The following is a 15851-nucleotide window of genomic DNA, read 5'->3' as shown; positions in this document are numbered from 1 at the left end:
CATTTGTGATTTTTGAATGGCTACATTTTTGATATAAGGAACTAGGAATGCATGGTCTGGTGATTTTGCCTTCATTTTGACTATAGGATGGGATACTTGAAAGCAAGGTGTTTCTAGCACAGACTGACTATTGATTGGCATTAGACACGTACAGCTGGACAAATTTTGTCCACCAGGAAACTTGCTGTGATAGCATTAAGCAGACAAGGAACTTTATCCAATGTAAATTTCCCCAGGAACCAATGCCTTGGAGTGAAGGAAGAACAGTTATGATGACTGAGGGTAAATAGTTTGACCTTCCTGTCCGGAAGAAGAATCTGTGAGCTTATTTCACTGTAGAGTTTGGCTGCAGGCCAAAAAAAAAAAAAGCTATACAAAAACATGGATGACTATTTGTTCTCAGAAGTCACCATAATCATAACAAATTGTATTGCTCATAAAACTTATGTCTATCCTAGATGCATTGGCTGCATATGCAAATGACTGCAGCACTGATATAATTGTTGTCAACTTAATTACAATAAAGTCTAAATAGGCAGGTTAGATTCACCAACCAGGTCAACAAGCCATGACGTGCCACAGGCAAACTGATAGCAGCAAGTTACATTTCCTGTTCTGGTGCAGAAGCATCTCACACTTCAGTACTTGTGCACGTGCCCTGTCAGGCACAGGGCAGGCATTTAGACCCGAATTTGAGACAGAACACAGCACATTTCACTCAGAGGAACAGCTTCCAACATGGGGTTCCCTGGCCTGCTGAGAGCTGTCATAGCCTCCATCCGCCTTGGTAAGGCTGGTAAGGATGGCCACAAACAGACTCAGCTCCACTCAGCTCCCATGTTTGGGGGTAGGGCAGGTTATTATTGTCTGGTGGTGTGTAGGAGAGTTGAGTAATGGGTAGAGGAATTAGAAGTCTTAGTCCTATGTTTGTCCCTTGCAGCCCTCGGGGTTCCACCAGGAGAATCAGCCTAATTCTTTCTCTCTGTCTCTCTGTCTGTCTCTCTTCATTATATATTATATATATAAATTTTTTTCTTCTCCCCAGGATCCATCACAGCCCAGAAAGTCACTCAAGACTAGCCAGGGGCTTCCCTGGTGGTACAGTGGCTGAGAATCTGCCTGCTACTACAGGGGACACGGGTTCGAGCCCTGGTCTAGGAGGATCCCACATGCCGCGGAGCAACTACTGAGCCTCCGCGTCTGGAGCCTGTTCTCCACAACAAGAGAGGCCGCGATAGTGAGGGGCCTGCACACCGCGATGAAGACTGGCCCTCGCTTGCCACAACTAAAGAAAGTCCTTGCACAGAAACGAAGACCCAACACAGCAAAAATAAATAAATTAATTACTAAACTCCTACCCCCAACATCTTCTTAAAAAAACAAAAAAAGAATTGAAAACATAAAGGACCAGCCAGAAATTTTTATGCTGGAGAAGGAGGATGTAACCTTGGATTGTGTATATGAAGCTAGTAGTTATAGTTATTATTTATTCTGGTACAAACAAACACCAAGTGGGGAAATGATTTTCCTTATTCATCAGGAGTCTTACAATGAGTGAATACAACAGAGGGTCGGTAGTTTTTGAACTTCCAGAAAACGGCCAGTTCCATCAGCCTTACCATCACACCGTTGCAGCTTGGGGACTCAGCGGTGTATTTCTGTGCTCTGAGAGACCACAGTGATGCAGGTCCCTGTGGGAACCCACAGAAACCTCAGATCTCAACGTGAGGTGTCCCCCAGCTATGAAAACCTTAGTGAGATTCTCGGTAAGGACAGGAGAAGGCAGCAGCCATGTCAGCAAGGCAGGGGAGTTAGAAGTGGAAACCTCACTCTAAGGTAAATGCTATCTCTCTGCCTCAGAGAACATATCTAAAAGTGTCATTCATCAAAAGCATCTTTATCTTCAATTCTTCATCTTGAAGTAGATCATTTGCCAAAAAAATTTTAAACTTTTTTATGGTGATTATATTAAAGCAAGTGATTTGGTTTAAAAAAATTCAGTAATATTTGGCCAAATCTGCACCTGAATTGTTAAGACTTTTAGGTTCACTGCACAAATATTCATGCATTGCTGACTAAGTCTTGTCATTATGTTAGATCTGAAGTATCTGTTAAATGGCACTTCTTGGACTCTCCCTGTCCCATTGTCTCATGCTGTGCCATGAATGACCTGGAATGATGGACACAGAATAAATGTCACCACAAGTCTTGACACCAAGGAGGAATGAAGCTCTTCAGTTTGCTCAGAAACAGCCCCATTACCTGATCACATTCTCTATATGCAAGTTTAATGCAGATAAAATAGAATATCCAAAGAAGTAATACTCAAAACAAAACAGAACAACTCAAAAATTCTACTAGTCAGGAAAAAGTCTGGTACAGAATCACATCTTATAGGATATTTTCCATTCTGCGTTTTTACCCAACAGTATATTATGAAATAATTATTTGCACAGCATTATTTACAGATCAAAATCACACATTCTCATGGCGATATTCCAGTGTATGATTTTTTTTTAAGAAGATGTTGGGGTAGGAGTTTATTAATTAATGTATTTATTTTTGCTGTGTTGGGTCTTCGTTTCTGTGCGAGGGCTTTCTCCAGTTGTGGCAAGCGGGGGCCACTCTTCATTGTGGTACGCGGGCCTCTCACAATCACGGCCTCTCCTGTTGCGGAGCACAGGCTCCAGACGCGCAGGCTCAGTAGTTGTGGCTCACGGGCCTAGTTGCTCCGCGGCATGTGGGATCCTCCCAGACCAGGGCTCGAACCCGTGTCCCCTGCAATAGCAGGCAGATTCTCAACCACTGCGCCACCAGGGAAGCCCCCAATGTATGATGTTATAATACTTTTTTGGCAAATTCCGTCTTACTAGTTTTTTAGATTGTTTTACTCACAGTAACAAATAATGCTGGAATGAACACACGGGTATTTGATGATTTCCTTGACAATTCCCAGGAGGTGAAGAGGAATTTACCTTTAGTCTTTCTGGTATGGGCTCCCTGATCATTTCTGTGACCCTGGAGTATAGCACATTTTCACTCTACAACTACTAAACACTCATATTTTGCCTGTTACAGAAAATTCTCTTACATCAAGGCTTTGCTTTACAGTTTAGCTCCTAATGACTCCAGATGGCCTCAATTTCAGACAATTCTGTACCACATATGTTCAGAGTAGCTGTAATATAACATCTGAGAGAGTAATGTCTCTGTGCTATTGTGTGGTGATATTAGGTGGCAATTAACCTGGTGGATATGTTTTCATCTGGAAATCCAAAAAGAAAGATATTCTTCCTTGTGTAAGGATTTTCTATCCCTACTATACAAAAAACAATGATCCCAATACAAAACAACTTTCCAGAAAAGAAAGCATAAGTGTGTGTGTGTGCGTGTGTGTTTGTGTTTGTGTATGTGTGTGTGTGTGTGTGTGTCGGGGAGAAGGAGAGAGAGAGAGAGAGAGAGAGAGAGAGAGAGAGAGAGAGAGAGAGAGAGAGAACATGATAGACGTATGTAGCCAAGCCATGAAGTAATTAACTAAACAGTTAAATTTCGTAAAACGTATTGGAAGTAAGCAAAGTCTTTCAGAGACAACTTTTAATGAAGAAAATAGACGTAAGTAGGTTACAAGGGAATAAATCAAAGATTTGAAGCAGGAAAAATGTATCTTAGAATCTGGTGCAGGAAGCGGTATTGGCGAGAGGTACTCAAAGGAGGATTCCCAAAAGTTAGCAAAAATTTTTAAAAATACCAGACCGAAAATAATCAATGACCTATCTTCTTTAACAATTATTTCAATCTATTTGTACTTTGAAAGTCCGAGAAATCTTCTAAAATGTTTTGGATAACATGCATACCAGCTCAAACTGGAGCCATTGTAAAATCACGGTCACTAGTCTCTACTTGATCCCTAACATCCCGCAAATCATATCCCGTCTCCTTAATCAATGAGCTGTCTAATCATAATCGCCTTTTTAAATTTTCCTGATTGTCACATAACTCTAATTTTTCTAATATCTCCATCAGATTATTTTGCCAATAAATAAGTAAATGCCATCTGGGAAGGAATGCATTAACAGTGTGCCTGTAACTTGTTTTCTGCTTCCTCTGAGGTCACCTGAGGCCTTTGGGGTTTCCTGAGCTGAACTATTTGTGGACACAGTAATCTCATTTATACTTGAAAAGTAAAGAGGAGTTTTTAGGAGTTGTTCCGTACTAAGTTCTTTTCCAGAATGACCTTAGCAGGACACCCAGGGTATTTCTAGATTATTCATTGCAAATAAACTAAAATTTATGGACATGGGATATATATGATTGGTAAATGGCAGTCAACTAATGTTGGATCTCTTGTACGTGATTAGAAAAACCTGAAAGACCCCAAACCTCAATGACTTCCCTATTGCAACCTGTGTTGCTATAGTTGATGCTTGTCATACTGAACCCCAAGTCTGTCCTGGTGTTAAAAAAGGGACTTTGTGAAGCTTCATTTGAACAATTCATGAGCTTCCAGAGACTGAAGCTGGGCCTGCTGCTCTTTCTTGCTTGGTTTTGCTCTTCAGAAGCCCTGTTTTATCCCCTTCAGGTCACTACCATCCTTCCAAGGAAACCACAGTCCCATAGATAGATTGGTTTTGCCCATTTCTGAACATTATACAACTAAAATAATATCGTTTGGATTTTTTTCTATCTGGATATTTTTCTTAATATCAGATTTCTAAGAGTCATCCATGTTGTATTCAGTTTAGTTTATTCTCATTGCTGTATGAACATACCAGAATTTATTTAGCTACCTGCTTAACTGGTTCTTTGGATTTTTCCTGCCTTTGGCTGTTATCAATAGTGGTATTATGAATATTCTTATACACGTTCTTTGGTGAACATATTTACACACTGCTATTGGGCATATATATTCGAATTTCTGCATTAAAGGGTATACATATATCTGGCTTTAATTCCTCCACTAGCTAAGCCCTCAAAGAGTGCTAATAACCTCGGTGTTGTAAATCAACCGCAATTTCCAAACCTCATCATTCCTGACCTTTCAGAAACTTTAGACACATGAGTTGTGACCATTTACTCTTGCTTCAAATCCTCTCTTCCTTAGAGAAAGTTTCTCTCTTTCTTAGAGAAACAGCTTCTTCTCTGACAAAACACTCGCTGAGGTTTGTACCTACTTCTTGGGCTGTTTCCTCTCGCACTCCCGCACAAACCTTCAGCTCCCTTCCAGTCATTAACTATTGTGTGTCTGCAAGGTTTAGCTCTAGACTGTGTCCTCTCTTTGTGTTATTCTCTCTCTCTCTGACATTTTACTCATGTCTACATGACTCCGTGTCATACCTCATCATCTACTTTCTCTAGCTTCTCACTCAATTTAACAAGTATGAGCCACCTTTCTGTCACATATACACAGAGATAAAAATAACAGAGTAATCAGCATTCTGGCCATAAGTACAGTAAAGTGAGAGAAATTGTCATTGCCGCCTAGTGTGACCCTCTGAATCCTCCAAACTCCAGGGGATTCATTTCAAACTCTCTGAGCCAATCTTCTGAATCTCCTTTAACTTGGCTTGAGGAAGATTGAGGAAGACACACCATCACAGCTTCACTTCTGTTTGCTCTAACTCTTCAGTGAATTATCAGTTTTCTCATATATCATTACTCTGCATGATAGGCTAAGGAAAGTTGAACAAATGCACTTCATATATGTTTTGGAAGTGTACCCAAGCATGTATTGTGGACTCTCTCCATCGGTTCTCATGTACTGAAGGCTCTCTTCCAAGTCCAAGACAAAAGGAAGTGTTGCAATTAATATGTTTTTATAATCTACATCTATATCTATACTTATGTATAGACTTCTAAAATTCCTGCTATGCCTGTAACTGTGAGTTCCATACAGTCAGGAAACATGTATGTATTGTACATTACACAGTACATGGCACATAGTGGTTGCACATTATATATTGGCTAACTGAAGAATGAATTAATTGATAATATCAACAGATACAGAGCTTCTACCTTTTGGATGCTGTTAGATAATTGTGTATCAATTAGTTCTTGTATTCGTCCAATTCTCATCACCATAAGGATACTTCTATTTCCATGTACCATAAATCCCCTTTCTGTTTGTACAGATTTTCGTCATATGGTACTATTTTCAGGTTTGCAATTAGATGGTCTCCCTCTTGTTGGCGTAGACAGAGCCATCTTCATCACCTGAGTGAGTCTATAGGAAGATGTATATCGAATTCATTTTCTTGTGGACTTGGAAGTCCCTCTTATCGGTGGGTCTTCCGGTTTCACCTGCTGATGACGTATTCCTGTATTATCTCTTTTCTGCTTTCTTCTCTAGGGCTTTTATCTTAGAATTTCGGCCTCAAATATTTATTTCCTGTGGCTAGAGATATGAGTCCTATAAAACTAAGGGTGGTAGTGGGCAGAGAGTGGGGGAGTGGTCCAGGCCAAAAGAAAATCTCAGTTAACTTAGTTCTCTTTGAGTCTCAATACTTTTCCTTTCCATCCTAACTCCTAGGGCTCAAAGGAAATGACGTTTTTATAATAGGTGTTCTCCATACACTAGATGTTGCCCATGAGTACAATTGGATGGTGTCGAACTATCTGTTTCTATTTATCTTTACCATTGCCATCACTTGTTCTGCTTCTTTGTATATTTTTTATTTCCAGTCTAGTGACCTAGTTTGGGGGTAGATATTCCTACCATTGGGAGTCCTAGCCTGAGACAAGAAAAATGTCTTGTCTGTTTTTCTAATTTCCTGATTCTGGTTCCAAGGGCTGAATTATTTCAATCAAGAATCCTTTTAATTTCCTGGATTCTCAACCCTTAAGAAAACTTTTAGGAAGTATTATCCTCGATTGTAATATTGGTATTTTAAAAGTTCTCCTATGAGAGCAAAAATCAGGACTCTGCCTCTGGCACAGTAGAAAGAAGAATCACTACATCCTTGGGGAAATGAGCTATTTGACCTTGGAATGGTGACTGTGATAAAAGGTAGATGGAAGCATGTAATTTTAGCAAAAAGTAATAAGAGAAAGAGGCAATTCTCTTTCTTGTGACAATTTGTAGAGAATATTCTCTTTTTCAAGAAACACATGCTCAATTATAGGAAAGAAGTTATAGCAAGGAAAAGACTCTCACTTTAGTTCACTTTGATGACTTAAATATTAATAGGCATTTTGTTTCTCAGAGAATTTTAAAGTTTAAAAGAATGTGAATTTTAGGAAAGACTACAGTTATCCTTGATCATAAGATAGATGTAACCATTTTCCAAATCTACACTAGAAAACATTGCCCTGTAATACGTGATAGATGATTTCAGAGGCTGATATGTTGAGAAGGGTTTGGGTTTGTACTATAGTTTTAACTTTACTTTTAATTTAGAGAAATCACAGTAAGTATAAAAAGGGAAGCTCACAGGCTCAAAGCATAAAAGTTTTTTTCAGTCTTCTATGAGAAGTGCTCAAGCTACATTTTGGTTATGTTGCTTTGAACTAGTTACTTGATAACAGCAAATAGGTAAAGCTTAAGACAAAGATGATGACAGATTCCTCTTTTCTAAAAAACATCTTCTTAAAAATATACATTATAAAAATCAACTCAAAATGGATCATAGACTTAAATGTAAAATATAAACTATGAAACTTGAAAAAAAATAAGAGAAAATCTTCAGGACTGGAGCTAAGTAAATCTTAGATTTGACACCAAAAGCATGATACAGACACACACACACACACACACACACACACACACACGCACGCACCCCTAACTGAATCAAATTTAAAAACTCTTCCTCTACAAAAGACCCTGTTAAGAATATGAAAGGATAAGCTACAGACTGGGGCTAAATATTTACAAACCATGTATCTGACACAGTACTTGTATCTAGAATATATAAAGAACTCTAAAAGCTAAATGGTATAGAAAATGAACAACCAATTAGAAAAACGGGTGAAAGACTCAGATTGATATTTCACCAAAGAGGATATACAGATTGCAAATCAGCACATGAAAAGATGCTCAACATCATTAGCCATCAGAGAAACGCAAATTAAAACCACAATGAAATATCACTATACAACTATCAGTGGGGCTAAAATAAAAAATAGTGACAACACCTAATTCTGGCAAACGTGGGGAAAACTGGATCACTCATAAACTGCTGATGGGAATATAGAATGATACAGGCACTCTGGAAAATGGCCTGGCAATTTCTTATAAAACTAAACATGCAATGCAGACTTGGATACTTATCCTAGATAAATAGAAGATTTCATTTACATAAAAATCTGTACCTGAATATTCATAACAGCTTTATTCATAGCAGCCAAAATATGGAAACCTGATGTCCCTTAGTAGGTGACTGGTTAAACAAACTGTGGCACATCCCTGCCATGGAATACTACTCAGAAATAAAAAGAAACAAACAGGTTGGTTACACACTATTACCTGGACAAATCTCATGTTTTTACTACTCATTCTGAGTGAAAAACATCTCAATGCTTACTTCTATATAATTCCATTTATATAACATTATTAAAATAACAAAAAAGTAGGGATGAAGAACAGGTTAGTGATTGTCAGGGGTTAATGACTAGGGAAGGGGTGGGTGTGGCTACAAAGGGGTGGCATGAGGAAGCCTTGTGGTTATGAAACAGCTGTGCACCTTCATTGTGGCAGCGAAGCTATACATGTGATATGCATGAATGAATGAATCTGTACATGTGTAAAATTGCATATAACTACACACACACACACAAATGGCTGCATGTAAACTGTGGAAATCTAATAAGCCCTGTGTGTTTTACTAATGTTAATTTCCTGGTTTAGAGACCCCTGGAGGACATAGGGTGAAGAGTACACAGAGTCTCCCTGTACATTTTTGGAAACTTCTATGAATCTGTAATTATTTCAAATTAAAAATGTTTTTTAAAATTACAAAGAAATTTCATAAAAATCACAACTGTAAATCATCTCCTTGGTTTCATTACACATCACACATTCAGCTTCTGGGTTCTTTTAGAGTCTATCCTACAAACAGCTGCTGCATTAATGCTGCAGTTATCTTTTTCACGTTCTTTCTGAGACAAACATTCAGAAACAGAGAAACACAGCCTTTTAAATATGATTTGTAAGAGTCACAGTTTGCTAAGTGTGACTAGAATAAATGAAATCAAAGGATGAGAAAATGGATACAAGTTAGTTTAATGACTTTTAGATCACTGAGAAATTATCAGATTTTCAAAGAAAACGTTAAAGAACAACAAACCCCATACCTACACTGTTAGTGCAATAATTCTGGGCAGCTTATTCTTTTCTAGTCCCTGAGTGGGTGAGGGATGAAGTGACATCAAAGCAGTGCGTCTGAGGGTTGATGTTCTTTTTATGGGTTGTAGCTAATGGGGGTAGAGTGTGCTCTACGGACAAGTCTGAGGAGAGCTTGTATAAATGGTGGTCAACTCTGCAACATCAACGCATGTTCAATGACAAAACCCAATGGAGTGGGGCTTCCGGGAAGATGGCGGACGAGTAACACGCGGAGATCACCTTCCTCCCCACAGATACACCAGAAATACATCTACACGGGGAACAACTCCTACAGAACACCTACTGAACGCTGGCAGAAGTCCTCAGACCTCCCAAAAGGCAAGAAACCCCCCACATACATGGGTAGGGCAAAAGAAACAAGAATAAACAGAGACAAAAGGATAGGGACGGGACCTGCACCAGTGGGAGGGAGATGTGAAGGAGGAAACGTTTCCACACACTGGGAAGCCCCTTCGCGGGCGGAGACTGCGGGTGGCGGAGGGGGAAATCTTCGGAGCCACAGAGGAGAGCACAGCAACAGGGGTGCCGAGGGCAAAGCGGAGAGATTCCCGCACAGAGAGTCAGTGCCGACCGGCACTCACCTGGCCGAGAGGCTTGTCTGCTCACCCGCCGGGGCAGGCGGGGCTGGGAGCTGAGGCTCAGGCTTCGGTCGGAGCGCCGGGAGAGGACTGGGGTTGGTGGCGAGAACACAGCCTGCAGGGGGTTAATGCGGCACGGCTAGCCGGGAGGGAGTCCGGGGAAAAGTCTGGACCTGCTGAAGAGGCAAGAGACTTTTTCTTCCCTCTTTGTTTCCTGGTGCACGAGGAGAGGGGATTGACAGCGCTGCTTAAAGGAGCTCCAGAGACAGGCGCGAGCCGCGGCTAAAAGCGCAGACCCCAGAGACGGACAGGAGACGCTAAGGCTGCTGCTGCCGCCACCAAGAAGCCTGTGTGCGAGCACAGGTCACTCTCCACACCCCCCTTCCGGGTAGCCTGTGCAGCCCGCCTTTGCCAGGTTCCCGGGATCCAGGGACAATTCCCCCGGAAGAACGAACTGCGCGCCTCAGGCTGGTGCAACGTCACGCCGGCCTCTGCCGCCGCACGCTCGCCCCGCCCTCAGTGCCCCTCCCTCCGCCCCGCCTGAGTGAGCCAGAGCCCCCGAAACAGCGGCTCCTTTAACCCCGTCCTGTCTGAGCGAAGAACAGACGCCCTCCGGCGACCTACACGCAGAGGCAGGGCCAAATCCAAAGCTGAGCCCCTGGGAGCTGTGAGAACAAAGAAGAGAAAGGGAAATCTCTCCCAGAAGCCTCAGAAGCAGCGGATTAAAGCTCCACAATCAACTTGACATACCCTGCATCTGTGGAATACATGAATAGACAACGAATCATCCCAAATTAAGGAGGTGGACTTTGAGAGGAAGATTTATGATTTTTTCCCCTTTTCCTCTTTTTGACAGTGTGTATGCTTCTGTCTGTATAGCTTTGCTTCCACCATTGGCCCTAGGGTTCTATCCGTCCGTTTTTTTAAAATTATTTTTTATTTTTTTCCCTTAATAATTATTTTAATAACTTTATTATATTTTATTTTATTATACTTTATCTTCTTTCTTTCTGTTTTCCTTCCTTCTCCCCTTCCTCCCTCCCTCCCTTCTTTCTTTCTTTCTTTGTTTCTTTCTTTCTACTTCTACTAATTATTTCTTTCTACTTCTTCTCCCTTTTATTCTGAGCCATGCGGATGAAAGGCTCTTGGTGCTACAGCCAGGAGTCAGTGCTGTGCCTCTGAGGTGGGAGAGCCAACTTCAGGACACTGGTCCACAAGAGACCTCCCAGCTCCACATAATATCAAACGGTGAAAATCTCCCAGAGATCTCCATCTCAACACTAGCACCCAGCTTCACTCAACAACCAGCAAGCTACAGTGCTGGACATCCTATGCCAAACAACTAGCAAGACACGAACACAATCCCACCCATTAGCAGAGAGGCTGCCTACAATCATAATAAGTCCACAGACACCCCAAAACACACCACCAGACGTGGACCTGCCCACCAGAAACACAAGATCCAGCCTCATCCACCAGAACACAGGCACTAGTCCCCTCCACCAGGATGCCTACACAACCCACTGAACCAACCTTAGCCACTGGGAACAGACACCAAAAACAACGGGAACTACGAAACTGCAGCCTGCAAAAAGGAGACCCCAAACACAGTAAGATAAGCAAAATGAGAAGACAGAAAAACACACAGCAGATGAAGGAGCAAGATAAAAACCCACCACACCTAACAAATGAAGAGGAAATAGGCAGTCTACCTAAAAAAGAATTCAGAATAATGATAGTAAAGATGATCCAAAATCTTGGAAATAGATAGACAAAATGCAAGAAACATTTAACAAGGACCTAGAAGAACTAAAGATGAAACAAACAACGATGAACAACACAATAAATGAAATTAAAAATACTCTAGATGGGATCAATAGCAGAATAACTGAGGCAGAAGAACAGATAAGTGACCTGGAAGATAAAATAGTGGAAATAACTACTGCAGAGCAGAATAAAGAAAAAAGAATGAAAAGAACTGGGAAAGTCTCAGAGACGTCTGGGACAACATTAAATGCACCAACATTTAAATTATAGGGATTCCAGAAGAAGAAGAGAAAAAGAAAGGGACTGAGAAAATATTTGAAGAGATTATAGATGAAAACTTCCCTAGTATGGAAAAGGAAATAGTTAATCAAGTCCAGGCAGCACAGAGAGTCCCATACAGGGTAAATCCAAAGAGAAACACACCAAGACACATACTAATCAAACTGCCAAAAATTAAATACAAAGAAAACATATTAAAAGCAGCAAGGGAAAAACAACAAATAACACACAAGGGAATCCCCATAAGGTTAAGAGCTGATCTTTCAGCAGAAACTCTGCAAGCCAGAAGGGATTGGAAGGACATATTTAAAGTGATGAAGGAGAAAAACCTGCAACCAAGATTACCCAGCAAGGATCTCATTCAGATTTGATGGAGGACTTAAAACCTTTACAGACAAGGAAAAGCTAAGAGAGTTCAGCACCACCAAACCAGCTTTACAACAACTGCTAAAGGAACTTCTCTAGGAAGAAACACAAGAGAAGGAAAAGACCTACAATAACGAACCCAAAACAATTAAGAAAATGGGAATAGGAACATACATATCGATAATTACCTTAAATGTAAATGGACTAAATGCTCCCACCAAAAGACACAGATTGGCTGAATGGATACAAAAACAAGACCCATATATTTGCTGTCTACAATAGACCCACTTCAGACCTAGAGACACATACAGACTGAAAGTAAGGGGATGGAAAAAGATATTCCATGCAAATGGAAACCAAAAGCAAGCTGGAGTAGCAATTCTCATATCAGACAAAATGGACTTGAAAATAAAGACTATTAGAAGAGACAAAGAAGGACACTACATAATGATCAAGGGATCGATCCAAGAAGAAGATATAACAATTGTAAATATTTATGCATCCAACATAGGAGCACCTCAATACATAAGGCAAATAGTAACAGCTATAAAAGAGGAAATTGACAGTAACACATCCATAGTAGGGGGCTTTAACACCCCACTTTCACCAATGGACAGATCATCCAAAATGAAAATAAATAATGAAACACAAGCTTTAAATGATACATTAAACAAGATGGACTTAATTGATATTTATAGGACATTCCATCCAAAAACAACAGAATACACATTTTTCTCAAGTTCTCATGGAACATTCTCCAGGATAGATCGTATCTTGGGTCACAAATCAAGCCTTGGTAACTTTAAGAAAATTCAAATTGTATCAAGTATCTTTTCCAACCACAACGCTATGAGACTACATATCAATTACAGGAAAAGATCTGTAAAAAATACAAACACATGGAGGATGAACAATACACTACTTAATAACGAAGTGATCACTGAAGAAATCAAAGAGGAAATAAAAAAAAATACCTAGAAACAAATGACAATGGAGACACGACGACCCAAAATCTATGGGATACAGCAAAAGCAGTACTAACAGGGAAGTTTATAGCAATACAATCCTACCTTAAGAAATAGGAAACATCTCGAATAAACAACCTAACCTTGCACCTAAAGCAATTAGAGAAAGGACAAACAACCCCCAAAGTTAGCAGAAGGAAAGAAATCATAAAAATCAAATCAGAAATAAATGAAAAAGAAATGAAGGAAACGATAGCAAAGATCAAAAAAACTAAAAGCTGGTTTTTTGAGAAGATACATAAAATTGATAAACCATTAGGCAGACTCATCAAGAAAAAAAGGGAGAAGACTCAAATCAATAGAATTAGAAAAGAAAAAGGAGAAGTAACAACTGACACTGCAGAAATACAAAAGATCATGAGAGATTACTACAAGCAACTCTATGCCAATAAAATGGACAACCTGGAAGAAATGGACAAATTCTTAGAAATGCACAACCTGCCAAGACTGAATCAGGAAGAAATAGAAAATATGAACAGACCAATCACAAGCACTGAAATTGAAACTGTGATTAAAAATCTTCCAACAAACAAAAGCCCAGGACCAGGTGGCTTTACAGGCGAATTCTACCAAACACAGAAGAGCTAACAGCTATCCTTCTCAAACTCTTGCAAAATATAGAGGGAGGAACACTCCAAAACTCATTCTACGAGGCCACCATCACTCTGATACCAAAACCAGACAAGGATGTCACAAAGAAAGAAAACTACAGGCCAATATCACTGATGCACATAGATGCAAAAATCCTCAACAAAATACTAGCAAACAGAATCCAACAGCACATTAAAAGGATCATACACCATGATCAAGTGGCGTTTATTTCAGGGATGCAAGGATTCTTCAATATACGCAAATCAATCAATGTGATACACCATATTAACAAACGGAAGGAGAAAAACCATATGATCATCTCAATAGATGCAGAGAAAGCTTTCAACACCCATTTATGATAAAAACCCTGCAGAAAGTAGGCATAGAGGGAACATTCCTCAACATAATAAAGGCCATGTATGACAAACCCACAGCCAACATCATCCTCAATGGTGAAAAACTGAAAGCATTTCCACTAAAATCAGGAACAAGACAAGGTTGCCCACTCTCACCACTCTTATTCAACATAGTTTTGGAAGTTTTAGCCACAGCAATCAGAAAAGAAAAGGAAATAAAAGGAATCCAAGTCGGAAAAGAAGAAGTAAAGCTGTCACTGTTTGCAGATGACATGATACTATACACAGAGAATCCTAAAGATGCTACCAGAAAACTACTAGAGCTAATCAATGAATTTGGTCAAGTTACAGGATACAAAATTAATGCACAGAAATCTCTGGTATGCCTATACACTAATGATGAAAAATCTGAAAGTGAAATCAAGAAAACACTCCCATTTACCACTGCACAAAAAGAATAAAATATCTAGGAATAAACCTACCTAAGAAGACAAAAGACCTGTATGCAGAAAATTATAAGACACTGATGGAAGAAATTAAAGATGATACAAATAGATGGAGAGATATACCATGTTCTTGGATTGGAAGAATCAACATTATGAAAATGACTCTACTACCCAAAGCAATCTACAGATTCAATGCAATCCCTATCGAACTACCACTGGCATTTTTCACAGAACTAGAACAAAATCTTTCACAATTTGTATGGAAACACAAAGGACCCCGAATAGCCAAAGCAATTTTGAGAACGAAAAACGGAGCTGGAGGAATCAGGCTCCCTGACTTCAGACTATACTACAAAGCTACAGTAATCAGGACAGTATGGTACTGGCACAAAAACAGAAAGATAGATCAATGGAACAGGATAGAAAACCCAGAGATAAACCCACGCACATATGGTCACCTTATCTTTGATAAAGGAGGCAGGAATGTACAGTGGAGAAAGGACAGCCTCTTAAATAAGTGGTGCTGGGAAAACTGGACAGCTACATGTAAAAGTTTGAGATTTGATCACTCCCTAACACCATACACAAAAATAACCTCAAAATGGATTAAGACCTAACTGTAAGGCCAGAAACTATCAAATTCTCAGAGGAAAACATAGGCAGAATACTCTATGACATAAATCACAGCAAGTTCCTTTTTGACCCACCTCCTACAGAAGTGGAAATAAAAACAAAAATAAACAAATGGGACCTAATAAAACTTCAAAGCTTTTGTACAGCAAAGGAAACCATAAACAAGACCAAAAGACAACCCTCAGAATGGGAAAATATATTTGCAAATGAAGCAACTGACAAAGGATTAAACTCCAAAATTTATAAGCACCTCATGCAACTCAATAACAAAAAGACAAACAACCCAATCCAAAAATGGGCAGAAGACCTAAATAGACATTTCTCTAAAGATGATATACAGACTGCCAACAAACACATGAAAGAATGCTCAACATCAATAATCATTAGAGAAATGCAAATCAAAACTACAATGAGATATCATCTCACACCGGTCAGAATGGCCAGCATCAAAAAATCTAAAAACAATAAATGCT

General features: G+C 39.8%; 2 long non-coding RNA genes across 2 annotated transcripts in view; both read right to left on the bottom strand.

Annotated features, from left to right (window-relative positions):
* The window catches only part of LOC137226363 (uncharacterized), a 58864-nt gene extending 48739 nt beyond the window's left edge, over positions 1–10125 (bottom strand). Inside the window, exon 1 of the long non-coding RNA XR_010944327.1 lies at positions 9919–10125. This is a non-coding gene — a long non-coding RNA (uncharacterized lncRNA). The remainder of the gene's footprint in view (positions 1–9918) is intronic.
* Positions 1–15851, bottom strand: part of LOC137226362 (uncharacterized) — a 684033-nt gene that overhangs the window by 292012 nt on the left and 376170 nt on the right. The gene's annotated exons all lie outside the window — the stretch shown is intronic.

This window comes from Pseudorca crassidens, chromosome 1, assembly GCF_039906515.1.
Source record: "Pseudorca crassidens isolate mPseCra1 chromosome 1, mPseCra1.hap1, whole genome shotgun sequence".
NCBI lineage: Eukaryota > Metazoa > Chordata > Mammalia > Artiodactyla > Delphinidae > Pseudorca > Pseudorca crassidens.
The sequence above is the reverse complement of the archived record's forward strand: the minus strand, read 5'-3'. Positions and strand labels throughout refer to the sequence as shown.